We start from the raw sequence: 19,825 nt of genomic DNA on the forward strand, positions 1-19,825 counted from the left end.
GGCTGCAGGGACATCGCTGCAGGGACACCGGCTTCAGGGACACTGTGGCACGGCAGCATCTGTGACCGGCCATAAACGGGCCTGCTGGGGCTCTCCTCAAGCCCCATATGGGTTCAGCTCATCCGCCCTTCCTGCTGCGGCACTTCAAGTCATTCCTGATTGCTTTCCTTCCTTTTTTCATCTCTGCCGTCAGCAAGATGTCACTGCCGACGGCGGGGTGTCACAGTGCCAGCGCTGTTAGCTGACCTTGACCTTTGTCCCCAGCGGTTTTTTCTTTGCCTGCGGACCGAATCCTTCCCGGCCCTGCCGACCGCTTGCGCTTCCTCACACACAGAGCTTCAGCAGGCGGGAGGAAGCGCCCCGCGTCCCGCAGCGCTTCCCTCACGGCAGGATCCGCGCTCCGAGCCGCTCGGGGCCCGAAACTCCTCAAAACCACCCACAAGGGCCGTGGGGAACGGCCGGGACACAGCCCGGGAGCAACCCCGGGGAAACGCCCGGGAGCAGCTGCGGTCGGGAACGCGCACCTTGCGCGGGGGCCGGGCTGGGCCGGGCCGGGCCGGGCCGGGCCGGGATGGGGCGGGCGGGCCGCGGGCCCCGCCCCGAGCCCGGGCAGCCGCGCCGAGCAGCGCCGGCAGCATGAGGAGCGGCGCCGCCGCCGCAGCCGCCGAGACCGCGGGACAGCCGGAGCAGGTGCGGCGGGGCTGGGAGCGGGGCTGGAGCGGGGAGCGAGGGAGGGAAGGGAAGGGAGCGCCCCGGGCCGGGCTCTGCTCCGCGGGCGGCGGCGCTCAGGGCTGTCCGGCTGTGGCGAGCCGGGCCGGGCTGTGCCGTGCCAAGACCGGGCCATGCCGAGCGGGTTGGGCAGTGCCGTGCGGGGCTGGGCTGTTCCGAGCCCAGCCGAGCCGGGCTGTTCCGTACCCACTGGCCGTGCCCCACTGGCAGTACCGAGCCGATCCGGGCTGTTCCGTGCCCCACTGGCAGTACCGAGCCGATCCGGGCTGTTCCGTGCCCCACTGGCAGTGCTGGGCTGTGCCGTGCCCCACTGGCCGTGTCCAACCGGGCTGTGCCGTGCCCTACTGGCAGTGCCGAGCCGGGCTGTGCCGTGCCCCACTGGCAGTACCGAGCCCAGCCGGGCTGTTCCGTGCTGGGCTGTGCTGTGCCGTGCCCCGCTGGCGGGTCCGGTCCCGGTCCCGGTGCCGGGCTGGCTCGGACGGCCACGCAGGAAAAGTCAAACCAATCTTTTCGCTCGGTGAGCACCCTGCGATTAAGGCAGCCGAGCGCTTTCCGAACGTGTTACAACACTGCAGCGGGCTCTTAGTTTGGACGCGTCCTAATGAGTGCGTTAATCAGCCTAACATCCCTCTCTGCTCACCTTTTGGGCTAATTGGGGAGGGCACCTGCTGAGTTTCTCCTTGCGCTTTGAAGTGTTTGCTAACCTGTGATAGCGATTGTCTTGTCGCGTTCGCTCCGTTTTTCATGTGTAAATTCAGCATGTGACGCGAATTCAGACAGCTGCCTCCTGGACTGGTGACTAGATTTATTTGCCTGTAAGGTTGAGCCAGTATCAAAAAGTTTTACGTTCTCTCCCAAGCTTATTGAAAAAAATCTGGAGGTGCCTGTCGGCTTTAAAAACTTTTTAAAACTTTTTTTTTTTTTTTTCATAATATTTTTTTTTTCACTTTAGAGGCTCTAAACCTTTCAGTGAGGTGGAGCAGCGCCGTTCTCTGCTGCCAGTCCCAGCCGGGGTGTAGCTGCCCCCTCTCTGACTCTGCTTTTGGTTTTGAGGAAGTTCTTAATCTCCCTGTGACTCACTGTCCTAATCTTTGAAATGGCTTAATAAGACTTGTCACGCTTGCCTCCCAGGGACATTAACATCTAATTGATGCTCACGAAATGCCTTGATCTGGTAGAAAAGAGGGCATCTTGCTTCCCTCGTTTCGCCACTTTGTTTTGGGTGCTAATTACATTACATGGGTGGAAAACAGATTATCTGACAAGAGAGCTGGAATTCACGTCTGTTATCATTGACACAGGCACTCCAAGGGAGTGTGTGCCCACTTATGCTTAGTTTGAGGTGTCTGGGTGTTTCTCTAAAAACTGGGTGCTTTATCCTTTCTGGAGGGTGCATCTGAGAAATTGCCCTGAAGCGGCAATAGACTTTTGCTCCCGACTCTAGAGATGCCACACAGTTTTTCTCTGTGTATTATGAGGTCAGTAAAGGTTTTAAGAATTTAAATTTAGTGTTGACTCAACTCTCAGCATGTCCCTGATCTTGAACCTTATGTCAGTGTCAGTTTTTGTCACGTTTCACTTCTTTAGAGATAGAGAAAACATACAAATTTGCAGTTCTCTGCTTGAAAATACAAGCTGTAGAATATAAAATGCATCTTTTTAACCGTTTTTCTTGCTGCTCCAAGGAGTAATTAGCCACTTTACTCCCCTGATTTGAATTTTGCCCCCTGCTCCTTATAGCTGCTGGCTGCCCCTAGGCAGAGAGCAGAGCTGAAGGGGCTGGGACATTGGGGTCACACCTTTTGAAACGCTGGTTGGTGTTTGTTAGTGTTCTCTTCATGGTACTAGGAAAAAATACTGCAGATGCATCTTAGAATGTGTGGTGGAGAAGTGAAGTTCTGAAGGGAAACCGAAGCATGCTTCATTCCACTTCCCCTTTCCATGTGGTGTGCAGCAAGTGATGTGACTTTTCCTGCCCTGTCTGTAAAATCAGGTGAACTGGTATAGAGAAAAGCATGCAGAAATGGGAAGTTGTGTCTGTTTCACTCTGAATTTCCTTTTTGTTTGTTTTTAGTGGATTGCCTCGATGTTGCTCTGAAGTTGCGTAGCATTACCAGATCCCTGACATCAGGGTGGTGCTGTTTGTGGGGAGATCACATTTCCTTCAGTTCCCTAGAATCTAGATGGATGATCTGAAGAGGTTAGGTTTTTGCTGAGGTGTGCTGAAGCAGGGTTTTCTAATTGATATCCCATTTTTCGTGGAGGCTGAGAGAGCCTGTGTTTTGGCTGGAGATGTTCTTGGAGTGTAAGAAACCATAAAACAGGAGAAGTGACTGCTCTCCAGTTTCTCCATGAGTATGCTTTAAGCCTTTCACCTCTTTTAGCACATACCTGCTCCAGCTGTCTTGCTGCTCTGGTATTTTATAACTGGTATCTTGAGAACTCCAGGGAAGACTTTGACGTGGTACATGTTTCCCATTGGGACTGTGACATTTGCTGTGAGTAACCTGTATCTGTTCCTGCTCCTCACTCTGATTCCCCTGGTGTCAGCAGAAAAGCTCTCTTTCCTAGGGGAAGAGGCTTTGCTTCTTGAGGCTATGGTGTGTTTTGATTCCCTTCAAATGAAGACATTTTCAGGTGTCTGAATCTGAAGTCTGCCTCCCAATAGTCCTTTTGTTTTCTCTGCTTGCTCATGTGTTGGACCTGGAGCCAAGAAGCTACAGAAAGGCTGAAGGTTGCTTTCTGTGTCTGTGCTGGCAGCCTCTCTAATAGATGTGTACCTGTATTGCAGGAATTTGGTGCTGCACCTTTCCTGTTCAAGCTCTTTCTGTGTGAGGAGCCCCTGAACTTGAAAAGCACAGCCCCTGCCCTGTGTCTGGCAGCTCAGCTGTGCAGGGAGGGCACTGCTGGTTTCTTATCACTGGGACACTTTTAGAGGTGTTTGTGCAGCAAACTGACTCTTCCAGAAGTGATCTTAGTAGTTCAGGGTGCATTAGACTGATTCTGGAAAATATAGGTATTCTAAATTAAGGCTATTAAGTGTCCACTGATTCAGTGACTGTGCAGATACGCAGTTAATATTGTGTTGTGACACATTCTGGAAATTGCTGTGTTTATTTTTGACCTGGAGAAGATGACTAACTCTTTCATGTATGCAGTTACATTTACAAGCAAGTAAAAAGTTACCCAAAATTATCTTTGGACTCCAAGTTCCATGAAAGGAAAAAAATTCAGACTTGTCCCTAAATCTGAGCTGTGTGTGCTATCAAGCCCTCCTTCTGCACTGGGTTGATAACCCTGTGTTCAGTGGGGGTTATGTTTTCAGGGGTTTTCTTATCTCCTCCACGTTTTTGTGGGCAGTTTACTGTGTGGGGAGAGGAACAAGAGCAACCCCATTCTGTGTTGGGAAAGGTAGGTGGTACCACAACATAAATTAGAATACACTACTGCCATAGCTTATGTTTAGTTAAATTCTGATTGTTCTTATTTCAGTGTCCCAGTAACAGACAAGAGGAAACTTGGCTTTGTTTCTTCTTGCTAGAGCTGGCCCCCTAGAGCTGTGATGGCAAAACCTGGCAAGGCAGGTGGTGTATAGAATTTTGTGATGGAAATAGGGGGACTGGATTTAAACTTTTGTTCTTGGCTCTGGCATCTCCTCAGCCATGCTCTGGAGAAATAAGGGCAGCAGTTTCTCCAATTGCTGCATTCAGCCAAGGGGACATTACCAATTCAGATTTTAAAATGACTGAGCCTGGCATTGTGTGTTGTGGAGTTTTGGCTTCCTCAAAAGCAGTTTCTTTAGTCCACATAAATCCTTCTCAGACCTTTTAAGCTGGCAGCTTATTGCCTGTTTAGACTGCAGTAATGCCCAAAGGGGTGCTGCAGTTCATCCTTCTCTATTGCTGCCATCGCTGAGCATCCAAACAGAATTCCCAAAGCCATGCAAAGTCTTTGTTGGGAATAAGCAGGGATGCTTTGTAATCAGATTTGAATAGTGTGGTATTAATTCAACAGACCTTAGGCCACCCTTCCAGTACCAAAAGGAGCTCCAAGAGAGCTGGAGAGGGACCTTTTACAAGGGCAGGTAGCGATAGGACAAGGGGTAATGGCTTTAAACTGAAAGAGGGCAGGATTAGATTAGCTATCAGGAAGAAATTCTTTGCTCTGGGGGTGGTGAGACACTGGAACCATAATATTTTTATTATATAGTGTTACTTTTAGAAGACTAAGGACATTAAATGAATACCTGATTCTGATAACATATTTTGTCATTTTCTTACCTGAATAGGTGACTCCCATAGCTAACTGGAAGGCTTTTCAGTGTTCCAAGATTTTTTTCCCTAGCCTTTGATGTGCAAATCATGTATGATGGAGTTGAGGAAAAAAAAAAAAGGCAGTTTTGTAAACAGCAAAGCAGAAGGTGGAGCAAAAGACAAATTTTCCCCTCTGAGAAGCCTCGTGTTTGGCAGATAGTGGAATTCTCTTTTGTGTGTGATGGGATAAGAGTGTATTGCAAAGACCATAATCTGTGTTATTGGCTGAGGTGAGCCCCATCTGTTAGTGGTGTCAGGGGCGTGCAGTACCCTTGCCCTCTAAACTCCTGCACGCAGGGAGCAGCACAGAAGGATTTACAGAAACAAGTGAAGGCTGTTGCTAAAAGCAAAGGGAGGAATTCAGAACGGAATGCAATGTTCTCTGCTGACACCCTTTCTAGCTGAGGAAAGCTCTGGTTAAAAAAGAACTTTACAAGATACTGGGTACTTTTTGGTTTCTGCTTATTCATAGTTTGACCTCCTTTCAGACAGGTTCACCTATTGTATGTGCTTGTTATCAGGCTGGTTCTTATTGATTGTCTTTATGGCCCCTTGTGCTGATCTGGGGAATTATGTAAAATAGCAATCTGAGCTGATCAGAAGGAAAAATGGGGCTTATGTTGGGCTTGACTTGGTGGTGGTAAATGTGCAGTCAGTGCTAATCACTCACCCCAGCTGTGGGTCGGACACAGGATCTGCTCCTGCACTTCAGTAGCCACTGCCTTTCTCCTTCCAGAGCAGCAGGGCAGTGGGCATCCTGACACAAGAGCTTACTTCTCCAGGTCTCATTTCCATCCCAGCTGAACTCAGAAACCTCCTGCTGGAATGTGATATTTGGGCTTGGATAATTTATGTGAACGAGTTCTCGTTCAGATCTGATCTCCTGGCCTGCTGCTTGGTATTTGATTTTCCCCTTTCACTGAGTGCTACAAATTCTTTTGGTTGCCATCTATGCAGCCAACTGTTTCTGTCAGTTCAGAAAATTGTTTCAGTGATTACATGGCTGTAGGGACAGAAGGATATTGAAGTCTGGAGTAATTTTTAAGATTTCAGACTATGAATGTGGAGTGTAGGTTCCTCCCATTTCAGTCTGGATTTTTAAAAGTAACAGCTGACACTTCTGTGTACAATATTTGTGTTCAGAACATTAATGTGCTTGAATGAATGTCAGAAACATGCACATGGTTAAGGCTTGGGCACAAGCTCCATAAATATGAACTATTGGTGCATTCAAAAACTGAGTTTGTGGATGTAATCAAATCCCTCTTGCTGTACTTACTCTCTTAAACTCTGCCGTGGCACCAAGTCAACATTAGGTGTCCAAAAATGCCTCATCCACATCTCATTTGTAGCTGGGATGCTTAGATAAGCAGGCAGGAAAATAGGTTAATGTGCACCAGGCCAGCTTTGTGCACACTGTGGGGAAAAAGCTGCCTTTAGTATTCCCTGTGGAGTAATTCTGGTGACTACTTCACATATCAATTTTCATGTTAAAGATAGAAGAGCACAGCATTATTCCCCCAGGAGTTCTCCCCTAGAAGGGGGCTCAGTGTTATGGAATCAAAGCACATCTCCCAGTTATTTTGTTTATCAGGCATTAATGGACACCAAAAAGAACTATATGGCTGTTTCAGAGCAAGGTAAGATATTTTTGTGTGTTGTTCACAGCACCCTTCCCTTACAGAGGTTAGTCTAAGGTTCTCCCTGACACTCAGTAAAATACATTAATAGCTTAATGCTGTGTTTGACAGAGTTTCTTGACTCAGCTTTTTCTGCCTGCATCCTTCAGGATGGTCAGGAGGTTCTGCAAAGCAGTGTCCATATGAAACTTCTGCCTTTTGTTGTAAAGTTTTGTGGATTCTGACCCAGAACTTGTTTGTGAGGCAATTTGGCTTGTTTGAAATCACTAGCCAATGGAGCTACAAACACTGGCTTCTGAAAAACAGCTGTGTAATTATCTGTCTCTCTTAGTTCAATAATTTCCAAGGTAAATCCAGGAATGACACACACAGTACAGCAGATTTACATTTGCACACAAGATTTAATTTAGAGGTACATATTAATGCAGATATATCACGGGGTTTTTTCGCTTTAATGGTTCTAGTGAATGAAGAAGGTGAACCTCTAATTTTCAGTTTTATTTGCTCTACTGAATAGCCAAGGATGGCAAGATTTTCCTTGCCACTCTGCCCAATCACTTGTTATCCAGCCAGTAGGCCAACCCACATGCAACATTTATTGAAAGTGTGGGCAAGAGAGTTACTGAGACTTCTACAAAGTCAGCTTAAGTCATGACTTTGCCCAACTTTCCTGCTGGGTTTCAAGAGGCATTGCAAGGTTGTGAGCAGTGCTTCTGATGGGTTCATGGAAGCCATCACTACATTGTTTTAATGACTGTTTCTCCAGTAAAAAAAAAAAAAATACACCTTTGTCATAATGGAGAAGCACCACATATTTTGAATCCAAATTTTCTACATTTCTTTTGGGTTTTGTCTGTTGTATAATATTTAGCTGGGATATTTTGCCAGTTGCAGGGCTGGAATAGGTGTTTCTTTTAATTTTGGAGGAGGAGGTGAAGTCAAACAGTGTTTTCTTCCTTTTGGCTGATGATTCTATTATGATTATAATGATGATTCTGATTTCTTTGGGAAGACTATCCAGAGGAATGAGAGCTTTTCTCTATTCTATATTTTCTCTATTTCTCTATTCTTTTCTCTATTCTTTATTTTCTCTATTCAGTGAGAGGCTTGGGGAATTTAAAATGAAAAGTAATTGATTATTTTGGACCTCATCACTAGAAACTAGTATTGGCAACATAAATATTACCTCTCACATTAGAATGAAGCAAAAAAGGTAACATTGACATTAATTATTGAATTATTGAATTGCCAAACAGATCTGTGCTCACATGGAGAGTCTCCATGTATTTCCTGTGTTCTGGTGGGTGGGAGGGGGAGGTGAGGAGAAGTTTTCATCATTCCAGCTGGGTGCTGGCAGAGGCAGTGGGTGCTGAGTCACGAGCTGTGCTGATGCAGTTTCGCCTGGCACACCCTGCCAGGTGCTCTCAGCAGAGCCATCCTGTCGCTGGTGCAATGGCAGATGACTGGGTTTGTTTTACAGCACTGACACTCTAATGATAACCTTGCCAGTGCTCAGGAGAGGTGGAGACAGCTGAGTTTTCTGCCTGTATAGCATGTTTTAAAATTTCACTCAAGTTACTGCTGCTTGAAGGTTTTGGTCAGTGTCGCTTACAGGGCTGTTGTGAACTTGTGTCACAAAGTGTCAGAGTGGCAGCCAGACTTGGGCCAAAGGTTCCTCTTTCTTCCACCAAAATTGTACTTTATTGCTCATTCAGTTTATTTGTCTTTACCTTTTTATTTTCTCCTCTAAGCCTGTATTGTAGATTATGTTCTTATCACTTTTGATTAAACTTCCAGCAATAAAATTGTCGGCTTTGAGCTGTGAGGTGTGTGTGCAGCCTCACAGGGATGAGAAAAATAGGGCACAGGCAAGAAAGGGGAGAAAGCCATCTGGTAATTGTGTAGGTAGCTGTTGCTGAAATCTGGGGTTCCTGTCTGGGAGTGCAAGGACGTTGTATTTACTGCATTTAACCCCAGAAGTGCCTGTGCAGTCACACAGTCTGTCAGAGCTGGTGCTCTCTGCCCTTGTGCCCAGGCTGTTTCCTCTCCCCCTCCAGCACTTTGCACACCCAGGGTGGTGAAGCCCCAAGAGCAGTGGCTGTGCTGGACGTCCTTGCTGTGATCCTTGCCCCTGCTGCTGGGCTCTGCCCTAAGCTGATTTACTCAGCTGACCTTTTAACCCGCTGGAGATGATGGGAGCCCTGCCCAAGAGCTGCCAGACGAGACGCAGTGACTCTGTGGCCCTGCCAGGAGAGGTAAGAGGAGCCAGCACCCAAGTGCATCACCCAGCAGCAGGAGGGTGGGCTGGAAGGGGGCTGTGCAGAGCTGCCAGCTTCTGTTTTTGGAAGGCAAGGGTGCTCTCTGCCTGCTGCTGTGCTGACCTGAAAACACCCAGGTGAACTGTTCGTGCCAGGACACCTCGGGGAAATGGGCTCTGCAAAACTTGATTCAGAATCAGTTGATATGCTGGATATTAGGAATCCAATGAAGTGCTGCCTTCTGCACTTTTTTTCCTAGCAATCTCCCCTAGGCCCTGCTTATATATTCATGGGCAGCATAAGGAGGGTTGTAGCAGCCAACTTGACATCTGTAACTTGTACCTCTTCACAAATTTTTTAGTCTTCTTCTATGCAAACCTTTGGCATCTTTTGTCCAGTGAAGAAAACAGGCTTCTAGCACAATTACCTTGCCTTGTCAGTCACACAAAGCCAAGAATAAACTATTCTGGATGTCACTGACTTATGCACTAGGACATCTGGTGAGCAAACCTTTCCTTTCCAAGGCTTTTGAGGTTTTTCTCGGTGTTGCCTTGTGCTGCTCCCCCAGGCAGGGCACTGGTGGTGTTCTCTGGCAGGACTGGTGGTCAGCCAAGGGCAGGGGTGGAAGAGCTCCTGCTGTGTGTGGTGGAGGGAGGCAGAATTCTGATCATGGAGGACAGATAAACCATCAAATGAAACAGAGCAAGTGCTTCTCCTGGGAGCTCCACATCTCTAGTGGCAGCAGGAGCACTGCAGCATGTGCTCACAAGCCAAATCCATGGCTGTGATATTCCCTGGATATGTGTGTGTGGTGTTGAACACAGCAGTCAGAGGTAGCTGGTAGATTTGCCTAGAGAGGAGCCCTTTTCCCCAGACACAGAAGGAAGGAATTGCCTGGAGTTAGTTGATAGCATCAGGGAAGAAGCCGTGCTCAGCCTGGCTGGGGCAGGGACAGGAGGTCTGAGAGCCCTGCCCAGCTCCAGGAGCAGCACCGAGGGCACGGGGATGCTCCCTTGGGAAGTTCCCAGCCTGGATAGTCTGTGCTGCGCACAGCAGGGTTTGAACTTCATGTGCTTCACAGTGCTGTGTGCTGGCAGGAATGAGGGCAGGGGTAAAGCCTCTCGTGTTGTACCTTGAGGAAATGAGGAAATGGACTGGCTCAGTGACTGCTGCAGTCACTTCCAGACTTCCTTCAATAAGGTTTTCTGATTTAGAAATGCATTATGGAAATGCCTGGCCTGGCATATGAGCTTTTTTAATGTTGATGTGCCTTTTTCCTTTTATCCTTTTTTTTCTCTTTGGTTTTTTTTTTAAACTCTGGCTACTGGTGTGAGAGTTTTCTTTTAAGTCATGTCTGGCTGTGGTATGACTTGCACACAAAAGAAAGCACTGTTTCTTGAAATTTTTGCTTCCAGAGCTGATATAAATACCCTTTAATCTTCACCTGAGATTTAGTTTTTATGTTGACTCAATTTTTTTTTTCCTTGATGAGGGCGAGCTCATAACATGCAAATTGTATCCTTTTGGACCCGGTGTGCCAAATGTCCCAAACCTTTTTTATGCAGTGTATCACTGTCTTGTTCTCTTTGGTAATCCAAGTAGCAGTTCCAAGCAGTTGTTGGGGGGGATAAAATATATTAACTCCCTGTCTGGGTAGAAAAGCTGAGTTTCTGTGCTGTTTTCATGTGTTTATGACCTCCCAGAGACTGTATAGTGAGCTCCAAGGATGTCCTGCTTTTGAAAGATGCTGCAACAAAGCCTGTTCTGTGCATATGGCTTTTGGGGCACTGGTTGTGTTGGTATTTAATCAGAGTGGTAATACAGTATTAGGGCATTAGCCAGCTCCTCATTCCTTGTTAACTAAACCTTGATAACTGGAGCATAGGTGAAGATCTGGTTACACATTTCAGTGAAATAAAAGCAATCCTGTTTGCCTGTATGCAGAAGAGAGGGAGGAATCTGTGCTAATATAAAAACAGAATGAAGTCCAAGCCAACAAAGTATTGGGCTCAGTAACAAAACATTTTTTTTCTTTATCATATTTGTAAAGTGGAGAACTAAATAGTATTTCTTTTGTGAATAGTTTAGATTCACATTTTTATCTCTGTCCTTTTCCTGAAGGTCAGTTCCTCTGTTTTCCTTCTTGGTCTCTATAAATTGAGGCATACTTAAGCTGTTTGAGCTGTGTATTAAGGAACAGTAATGATGGAACATGTCTTCAGTGTTTTCAGTTGCTCTGCTTTGTGTAGGCACATTGGCTGAATGAGTTCTAGGTTTCCTGATCAGCAGTTGGATAAAAACTTCCACTGTTCCAGCAGTTCCCATTCCCCAGTCCCTGCTCTTGGCAGAGCAGCACAGTGAGGGAGGAATGTGGTGCCCAGGGGATCAGTGGTGAGGGCTCAGCTAAAGCAAAATCAACTTGACCCAAGATGTTTTCTGCAAACCACTTGCCTTCCTAAATTGTTGTTTTCTGTCAGAAAGCCATTCTAATCAGCACCTTGAGCACTCTGGGAACTCAGAACAAGTTAATCCCTTTCTGAAAATTACAGGCTGTTTGAGAGTTGGGGCACCAAAGCAGTTTTAGTTCTGCCTTCCTGTAGCTGCAGGAAGAAATGTGATGCCTCTTATCTCCTGTGGCCTGAGAGCACCGAGCTGAAGTAAGCACCGTGCAGTCACACATGGCAGCATTTCAGGGTCCCCAAACAGCTGTGGCTGCTCCACATAACTCATGTCGATATATGGGAATGGAGCAGCAGCACTGCCCTAAAGCTTCCTGGGTCTGTGTGACATACCTGTGATGTTTGTGCACTTACACAGGCTCAGCTCTCTAAATGCACTGCTCACGTTGCCTCTCAGCTATGTGTGCTGGTGTGGCCACAGATGCATGCTGGCACTGAGAGATTTTGATTCTTGTGTATGCTGAAGTGAAAGTTAGGACTGGATGACAGTGAGAAAAGCAACCTGTTAGAAAAAATGAACATTGTCCTTTGCCTTGGCACTTTTAAGAGTGCTTGCACTCCTATAGTGTCTGCCCACTTCCATGCAGTGAAATACAGGTACATGATAAAATAAGTTTTTCAAATGGATGACTAATGAAGGACATGATGATAACATCTATGTATTACAGCACAGGTCATCCAGTTTGGGAGATGACTGGAAGCAAATGGCCATTGTTGCATAAAAACTTCAACAGAGAAGGTGCAACCACCTCTGACCTTCATTACTGTTGACAGGACTTACATAGAGAATTTAAACCCTAGGCTTCTGTAGCCAGGCTGTGTGATGAACAATTACTGTTAAAAAGTGGGTTTTTTTGTGTTTTACAGTTTCTAGTAAACTATGCTGTGCTGGAGAAGATGAATCATTATTTAATCCTGACTATATCTCAGCTTGCCTTATGAAAACAGAGATGCATTTGTCATCCCTCCTGTTCTTGGTTAATGATGTTCTGCCCTCAGAACATTTAATTTCTTGGTGGGACTGCTTCCTAGCTTATCACTCCCATGGGTCACTTTTCTTGATAGGACTGCTTCCTAGCATATTACTCCCATGGGTCTTTTTTTTCCTCCTTTTCCTTTTTTTAGTGGATGTCCCAAAACTAATATTTCAGGATGTATTCTATAGTTTGACTGTGAGGATTTTTCTGCAGCAGAAATGGATCATGTTTTTGTAACTCCCTTGGCATCTTTATTTGGTTTTTTTTTATACTTTGTTTTTCTTCATTTTTTGGGAAGTCTGGGCGAAGAGGGAGGGTAGAAATTGTCCTGCACATTTTATTCCAAAAATACTGTTTCTACTTTCAGAAACTGTCTTTTCCAATCTCTTCTGGTAACTGTGGGTGCAGTTTACAAGGACAAAAAACATAAAACAGATACAAAGCTAACACAGTAGCTTTCTCTCTGTTTTTGTCTTTTTGTGTAAATGCTCCTTGGAGCAGAGTTTGGTGTTTAACCTAATCTTCTAGTTTCCCATCACCCTCTGGCTGACTTGTCTGGGTGTGGCTTCTCAGTTCTCCACTGCCATTCAATGGCTGTTTATTGGTGGTGAATTGGCATTGCTGCACCCGAGGAACCTATCATTTACAACTCAGAACTGCTTTGGGGTTTCTTTGATTCTTCACTTTGTGGTTCCCATGGATTTCAGTGTGACTGATAGCAATTAACGCCCCAGTAAAACACAGGAAGAACTGTGTGCTACCTTGAGTTGAAAAAAAAATAAAATTACACTGATGGAATGTGTTGATTCCTAAAAATGTGTGTGTATGCATATGAAATGCTGCCCAGAATGTTTCATTTCTTTGATCATTGGCAAAGCAATCCTGTCTGTGTTTTCAATGGATTAATCCTCGCTACTGATCTGGAAGTCTGATGTCTACAGATGAGGGCAGCTCTGCCAGATGAATTATTGTGGACTGGAGCCCTCAGGGTCTTGCAGCCCCAGTGCCAGCTGTTTATTCCTCTTGGGTAATTGCCACAGCCCCAGCAACCAGAGGGACACGTCCTGGTGAGCAGAGACCTACAGATCCATGCTTGGAAAGATGATCTGAAACACTCCTGAGAGCTTTTGGCACATATCTATGAAAACCAACACTGGTGCTGTTCTTTTTCTCTCCAAAGACATAACCTGGATTGTTTGCTTCAGCACAGCTATCATTTCATATTTTTGCTTCAAAAAATCCTGAACAAATATTAATTTCCTTTCTGACAGAAATCCTGGGGAGAAACAAAAGACAGCCTTGCTTTGACGTCCAGCGTTCTCTGAGGGCACTTTCTGGTGAAAGTTTTTGATGTTTTTGGGCAGCTCTCAGAGAAGCAGCATTGCTGCTGACCTTTTTTGCTTTCTGGGCTGGGAGAGATCACAGTGAGGGGACAGACAGGCTGTACCTGGGCATTGGGTGGCTTCAAGGATTCCAGACTGGTGGCACTCTGTGTGCCTTACTCCCTGCTGGGCTGCCCCAGAAATCCCACATGGCTGTGCCAGTTCATGCCTGCCTTGCTGCCCCATCCTTCTGCATTATTCCTGTTCTCAAAGTGGCATGAACCAGCACCATGTCTGTGACTGCTGACTAAGAGAGTCTTCTTTTTACTGCTTCATGTGTTTGTTTTCTTTGATGGTGTATTTGCTCCATAATTAGGTCCCTGTGCACACAAAGGGAAAGCTGCACTAGAGGAACCGCTGCCGAATGTGGCTCAGTTTTGTTGGTATAGCTTTATATGTGCCAGGGTTTTTGCTGACAGGGCTCTGTCAGCTACAGGGTATGCTTTTATTAGTCTTCCTCATGGTCACAGTGGTGCCATCTGAGTTTTGCCTGTGACCTGCAGAGAGGAGTACACGGGGCTGTGAGAGAAGTGGGATGTTGAAGTTCCCACTGGCAGCTGGGCAGGAGTGGTGCCAGAGTTCCCTCTCCATCATCATCTTGTGTCATCCATCTCTGCTCAGAGTGTCCTGCCCTGCCATCTCCCTGCTGCTGTGAGTTTGGGAATGGAAAATTAGAGTATTACTTGCCCTCCAAGTTAGTCTGGCTCAGTGTTCCAAACATCCTATTGAAAGCAGAAAATCTTGTGCTGATCAAAAGACAGCCAGCCCTGCCTATTCTGTGATTAATATCTATGCTGTTCCAGCTTGTGAACTTGAAATTAGAGTGTCACTGTAGGAAAAGAAAGGCAGGAGTTTCAAAGAGCTTGGAGATTGTCCTTTAAATTGTTTTCACTGAGACTACATCCATAAATCGTCTTTCTAGCTTAAATAACAGGTGCCTTTTCTTAAGAGGTATGCTTTTTTGTAGGCTGATGTTACCCTTCTGTCTTCCTTTGTTCTTGTGATCCTAACCTGGGAAAACATCAGCATAAACTTTCTACTGTTGTTTATATTGTGTTTCTGATCTACTACAACAGAGCTGAAAAATGTTCTTCCTCATAACCAGTCTAAACAAGAGTCAGGTTTTAATATCTTGTTTATGCATAGGATTAACCCCAAATGACTGTGGTATAATCATGTACAGTAACTTTTGAAGATGCAGACTACATGGAAACTTGGGACTTTGCAGCAGAGCTTCCAGCAGCCCTGTAAAAAATAATTTTCAAGTACTTACTGTAACCTGCATAGAATAAGAATTGAGCTAGAGACATTTCTCCTTAAAACCATTGGTCTCGAAGGTTTAGATTTAGAATTTCCACTGGTGTAGCTACAACAACATTGCTTTAAAATAAAAAATGAAAATTTCTTTATTTTAGAACTAATTCTTCAGAAATGATGGTGTTTCTGATGAGTAGCTTGAGTATAAGCTGCATACAGATGCCTGGATGTTGTTCATTTGAAAAACCTGTGCCTTTGCTTTGCCAGGTGAGGATCTGAGGGGTTCAGTGATGCTCACAGGACAGGACTACCTGTGCAGACAGCAGAATGGTGAGGCTGCCAGTTCTGTGCTGGATTTGTCTGGAAGTGCTGTGCCCCAAAACAGGCTATTCTTAAAGCTTCCAGCTTTAAAACATGTGGAATGTGACTCAGTCTGTGTGGCAGATAAAATCCTACAGATAGGTCATTTTATTTTGTACTTTCTGTGAATATATCCCAAATAGCCCGTGCCAAGCCTCAGTGTGCTCCTGCATGTGTTTCCAGCTGTGTTTTATCAGGGGTGCTTCCAGCTGCAACAGGTTAAATGGGCACAGCAGCACTTGCTGGAAGGCTTGTGCTTGAAATGTCTCATGTAACTTGAAATGTCTCATATAACCACTGCTGCAAAACAAGCTGATAGCGTGCACGGTAACCTTGTGAGTTCACAGGCACACAGTGTCTCAGTGGGAGCTGTTTTGAATTCCATACTTGGCCCCAAAAGTTATTTTGCAGGAGTTCTGTGGAAGTCGGCTTTTCATAAAAATACAGAGAGTAATTTGGCTGTTTACAGAGACAGTTTGTGAGGCTTTGTTGAGAGGCAGCTTCCCTTCATTGATGTTTCTGGTAGGGCTATGTATCTTAAGGAATGGGTTGTCTACTTGTGGCCAGCACAAAACTAGTATTTCAGACCAACATGCTTTTAACTAGTTTTATAAGCAAAGCAAATGAGAGCTTCCCTTGTTACCAGAATCACATATAATTCTCTTTTCCTTTTATGTCATTTTCAGGACAACATGCAAAGAAACCAAACCACCAAAAAGCTGTGTTTCCTCCAGATAGAAATGTTTACATTCTCCACAAAAACAAAGTGCATCACAGTAGAAACTAAGCTGAAAAACTCAGGAAGTAGTGTAACATGGCCAGTTTCACTTGCAAATTTCACTTTTTATGGTGGCATTGATCTCTTTGACAGTTCAGTCAGGGAGAGAGACAGCAGAAATACTGGAGTTTTAGCTGATGGTGAGGAAGGGCTGGAGTACATGACTGCTATGATTACCAGGCATTGCAGAACGCTGTCATTTGTTTCTGTTGTTGTTTCTAACCTTAAGCCAACAATAAATGTATTGTATCCTGCATGCCAAACTGGAGTCTTACTAAAAGAGTTTAGTCTTGGTAAACATGGCAGAATTAGGGCTGTATTGAAAATGGAATCAGGATTAGTGGTATTGAAATGCTAGGAATTTAATCCTTTTCTGATCTCCCTGAGCAACATGTTCTCAAGTATTAGAAGCAGCGCATTAAGGGACTAAGGAAGAACTTAAGTGCTTCAAGTTTGAATTAAATTAGGGTTGTTCTTGTTCCAGTGGGACAAATAAGCCAAAAGAGGTTTTTAATTTTTGTGGGTAGTACCTTGAGACCTTGCTGACAAGTAATTTGTATGGGGCTGCTGTCAAACGTTGTGTTTTTTTCCTGTAATGACTCACATATGTCAACTTTACTGCTTGCTGAGCTTGCTGCTGAGAGACTCCATGTGCAGATGTCAATGAGCTCCATACATCCCTCTGACTAGAGACACTTGCTGGAATTGCCCTGACAGTGGAGCTGCTTTTTTCAGTGTTCTCAGGATTGTCTGCAGTAGCAGAGCTTGTTTTGCTGGCAGGAAATACCAGCCAAGACTGGAGGCATTAGCTTTCCTATGGATATATCTGTGCATGTGCCATTGCTTTAACTTCTGCTTTCTCTCTGCCCTTTCTGCACTGCCTTCCTTTTAGTTGTAACAAGATTTTCACTTTCTTCTTGGGCAGCCACCAGGCATGAGCAGCACTTCTCAGCTTTCCTTATCTGACATTCCTGTTACCCTGGCTGGAGGCAGAAAGGGGGCAGGGATAACTTCTGACAGTGGAGAGGCCATTGAAACTGAGCCCTTCTTCTTCCCAGTGTGTTCTGTGCCCTCCAGAGACTCCTGCAATGCCATGGGAAGGCCAAGTTCTTCTGAGGGCTTAGTACATCAAGCATGGGACCTAAAATGACAATTCTTGTGTCTTAACCCACGAATGCTTCAGTTCTGACTTAAAAGAACTATTTGTCCAGCCTATTTCCTGCTCTCTCCTTCTTTTCCTTTCACTGACCCAAATTCTTACTGGGCTCTGTACCACTTCAGTGAAGTTTCCAAAAAAATGCATTTTATTTTCTGGATCGTGCTACTAGAGGAAGTTCAAAAGTCACTTTAAAAAGCATCGTTTGCAGTTTTAGCATCAATACTCACCTTGATTAAAATTTTGGCTCTGTATTTTGTCCCTAGAGGGATCTGATCTGTCATATGATGAAGGAAGTAAAAGGATAAATGATAATACTATAAGAACTCAAGTACTTTGCCAAACACTGTTAATTTTTCTACTACAGGTAAGCAGTTAATGCATTGCCTCTTAAGTCTTTGAGACAGTTACAGAACAGGAAACTTTAATTATAGGGAAGAATGACCCTGTTGAACTTTTTATTCTTATTGCATTGCTTCTAGTGAGTTATATACAATACTGCAGTGGAATATCAGTGACTCCTCAGAAAGAAATTCATACTTCTCCATCAGCTGCATATACTTAGAGCACCATCTTCAGCTCTGTCATCTGTCAACACAGTGTTCATGCCAAAAAAAAAAAAAAAAAAGAACAGAAAATGTGGTGTTCCCAGCAATCCAAAAACCTTAGTAACCAGTCTCCTGTCTCATCCTGCTTTCTTGACCACAAAATGTTACTTTTTTGGAGAACATGACCTCTGACACAGCAAGGAGAAATGCTTCACTAGTGAGCAAATGTCTCTTCTGAGATGCCACTCCTCAGTTTTTCAGTATGGGCGAGATGGGAGTGTGTTGGAAGTTCCTGAGGAGAAGATTTTGTGCCCAGAAAAACCAGAGTCTCAGCTTTGTGGTGTTGGAAAAGGGAGGCTCTAAGGCTGGAGAAGGTGTCCTGCCTGGAGGAAGGCCAGGCCAGGCCTGTGTGTGTGCAGCACTTGCACTCCGTGCTAAAAATGTTTTTGTCCTTAGCCTGCAGTGGGTGCTGCCTTGTCCTCACTGCTATCAGCACTGCCACATGCTGCTTTTCTTCTTTGCCTGGTCCGGATACTGCTCTGCTCTTCCCCGCTGAGGGCAGCGGCCGAGGCCATGAACTCCGGCGTCTGTGGGCAGAAAACGGCACTGAGTTAAACACTTGTGATCACCCAGAGATCAGAGTTAACTTCTGAGGATGCTGGTGGTGAGCTCCCAGAGCAGTGGAGAGGCAGCAGTGCTCTGTAGCTCCGGCTGAGGCAGCAGAATGTGAGGTTATTTCAGTGCCAGAGCAGAGCGTGTCCGGCTGCCGCTGCCCCGCTCCCCATTTCGCTCCAATTCCTCTCCAATTATTTTGAGAGAAAAGGAAAATAAATACTTCCACTTCCCTGCTATAGAAATATCTCAGGCAGATTTAAAGGTCGGGTCAAGGAAGTGTTTAGCCTTGATTTGAAGTGTTTTGTTTAAATGGGCCTCAAATGCTGAGGCGTGTGCCTATCAAGCCATTCCAGCCCCGTGGCTATTAGTGTTTATCTTCACCAAGGGGTCATTCCAACACATGGTATGCTCTTGCAGTGTGTCACACGGCTGTTCCCTGCCTTTGCCATGGAGCTGTTGGGTCTCTTGGTCCCTTTAGGCCTGGCCTAAGCCTGTGGTGTAGCTCTGCCTAGCCAGAGCCAGGCTCGCTCCTGCTGGGGCTGTGCTTGCCCATCATCCAGGGCTCCAGCCTGCCTACGGTGTCCTGAGCTCCTCCTAAGTCTGCAAACTCATGGCACTCAGCTGCTTGGAAAATCACATCTTCTGAAAGGTGTCCTGAGCTCCTCCTAAGTCTGTGCAAACTCATGGCACTCAGCTGCTTTGAAAATCACATCTTCTGAAAGGTGTCCTGAGCTCTCCTGAGCCAGTGTGACTTTTATCTATCTGAGCCAGATATTTGAAAACTTTGTACAAGCATCAACATGCAAAGGCAGCATTCAGGCCTTCAATATTCTCACTGGCCAACTTGAATTGGATGCTTTGGACAATGGAAACTTTTACACCAAAGTGAATTCAAGAGTAACCACATGGAAGGCCAAAGCTTTGTGGAACAAGCTTGATAAAAGAGCCACTCCACTGCTTGGAAAATCACATCTTTTGAAAGATGTCCTGAGCTCTCCTGAGTCGGGGCAACTCCATGGTACTCAGCTGCTTGGAAATTCACATCTTCTGAAAGGCAAAAAGTTCCTGCTTTTACCTCTCAAAGCTCTGCAGAAGAGGGCATGAAACGTGCTATAAATGAAGTATTCAGAGGGGAAAACAAAAACTTCCTGACTTTTTCTTGGCACCAAGTGTTTAATCATGACATTTGGTCTAAGAAAATGTACAAACTCTCAACGTTGCCAATTTATTTTACCCACAAACCCACCACAGACTGATGATGTGCATACAAAGGTTATTTATTTTGAGCACAGACAGGGAATGTGAGTATTCCAAATGCTTCCTTATATCTCCCTGTGGGATCTCTTTAATAAG

The 19,825-nt window shown here is 45.4% G+C and overlaps 1 protein-coding gene across 3 annotated transcripts in view; it reads left to right on the top strand.

Moving 5' to 3' along the window:
* Positions 1-404: 404 nt before the first annotated feature.
* Positions 405-19,825, top strand: part of MICAL2 (microtubule associated monooxygenase, calponin and LIM domain containing 2) — a 107,628-nt gene continuing 88,207 nt past the window's right edge. The window contains exon 1 of one of the 3 annotated variants that reach the window (XM_056493899.1): positions 405-690. The gene's annotated coding sequence lies outside the window, so the exon portion shown is untranslated. The remainder of the gene's footprint in view (positions 691-19,825) is intronic. The other 2 variants (XM_056493900.1, XM_056493902.1) reach the window with 2 other exon arrangements.

Source organism: Oenanthe melanoleuca, chromosome 5, assembly GCF_029582105.1.
Source record: "Oenanthe melanoleuca isolate GR-GAL-2019-014 chromosome 5, OMel1.0, whole genome shotgun sequence".
In the NCBI taxonomy this organism is placed as follows: Eukaryota; Metazoa; Chordata; class Aves; order Passeriformes; family Muscicapidae; genus Oenanthe; species Oenanthe melanoleuca.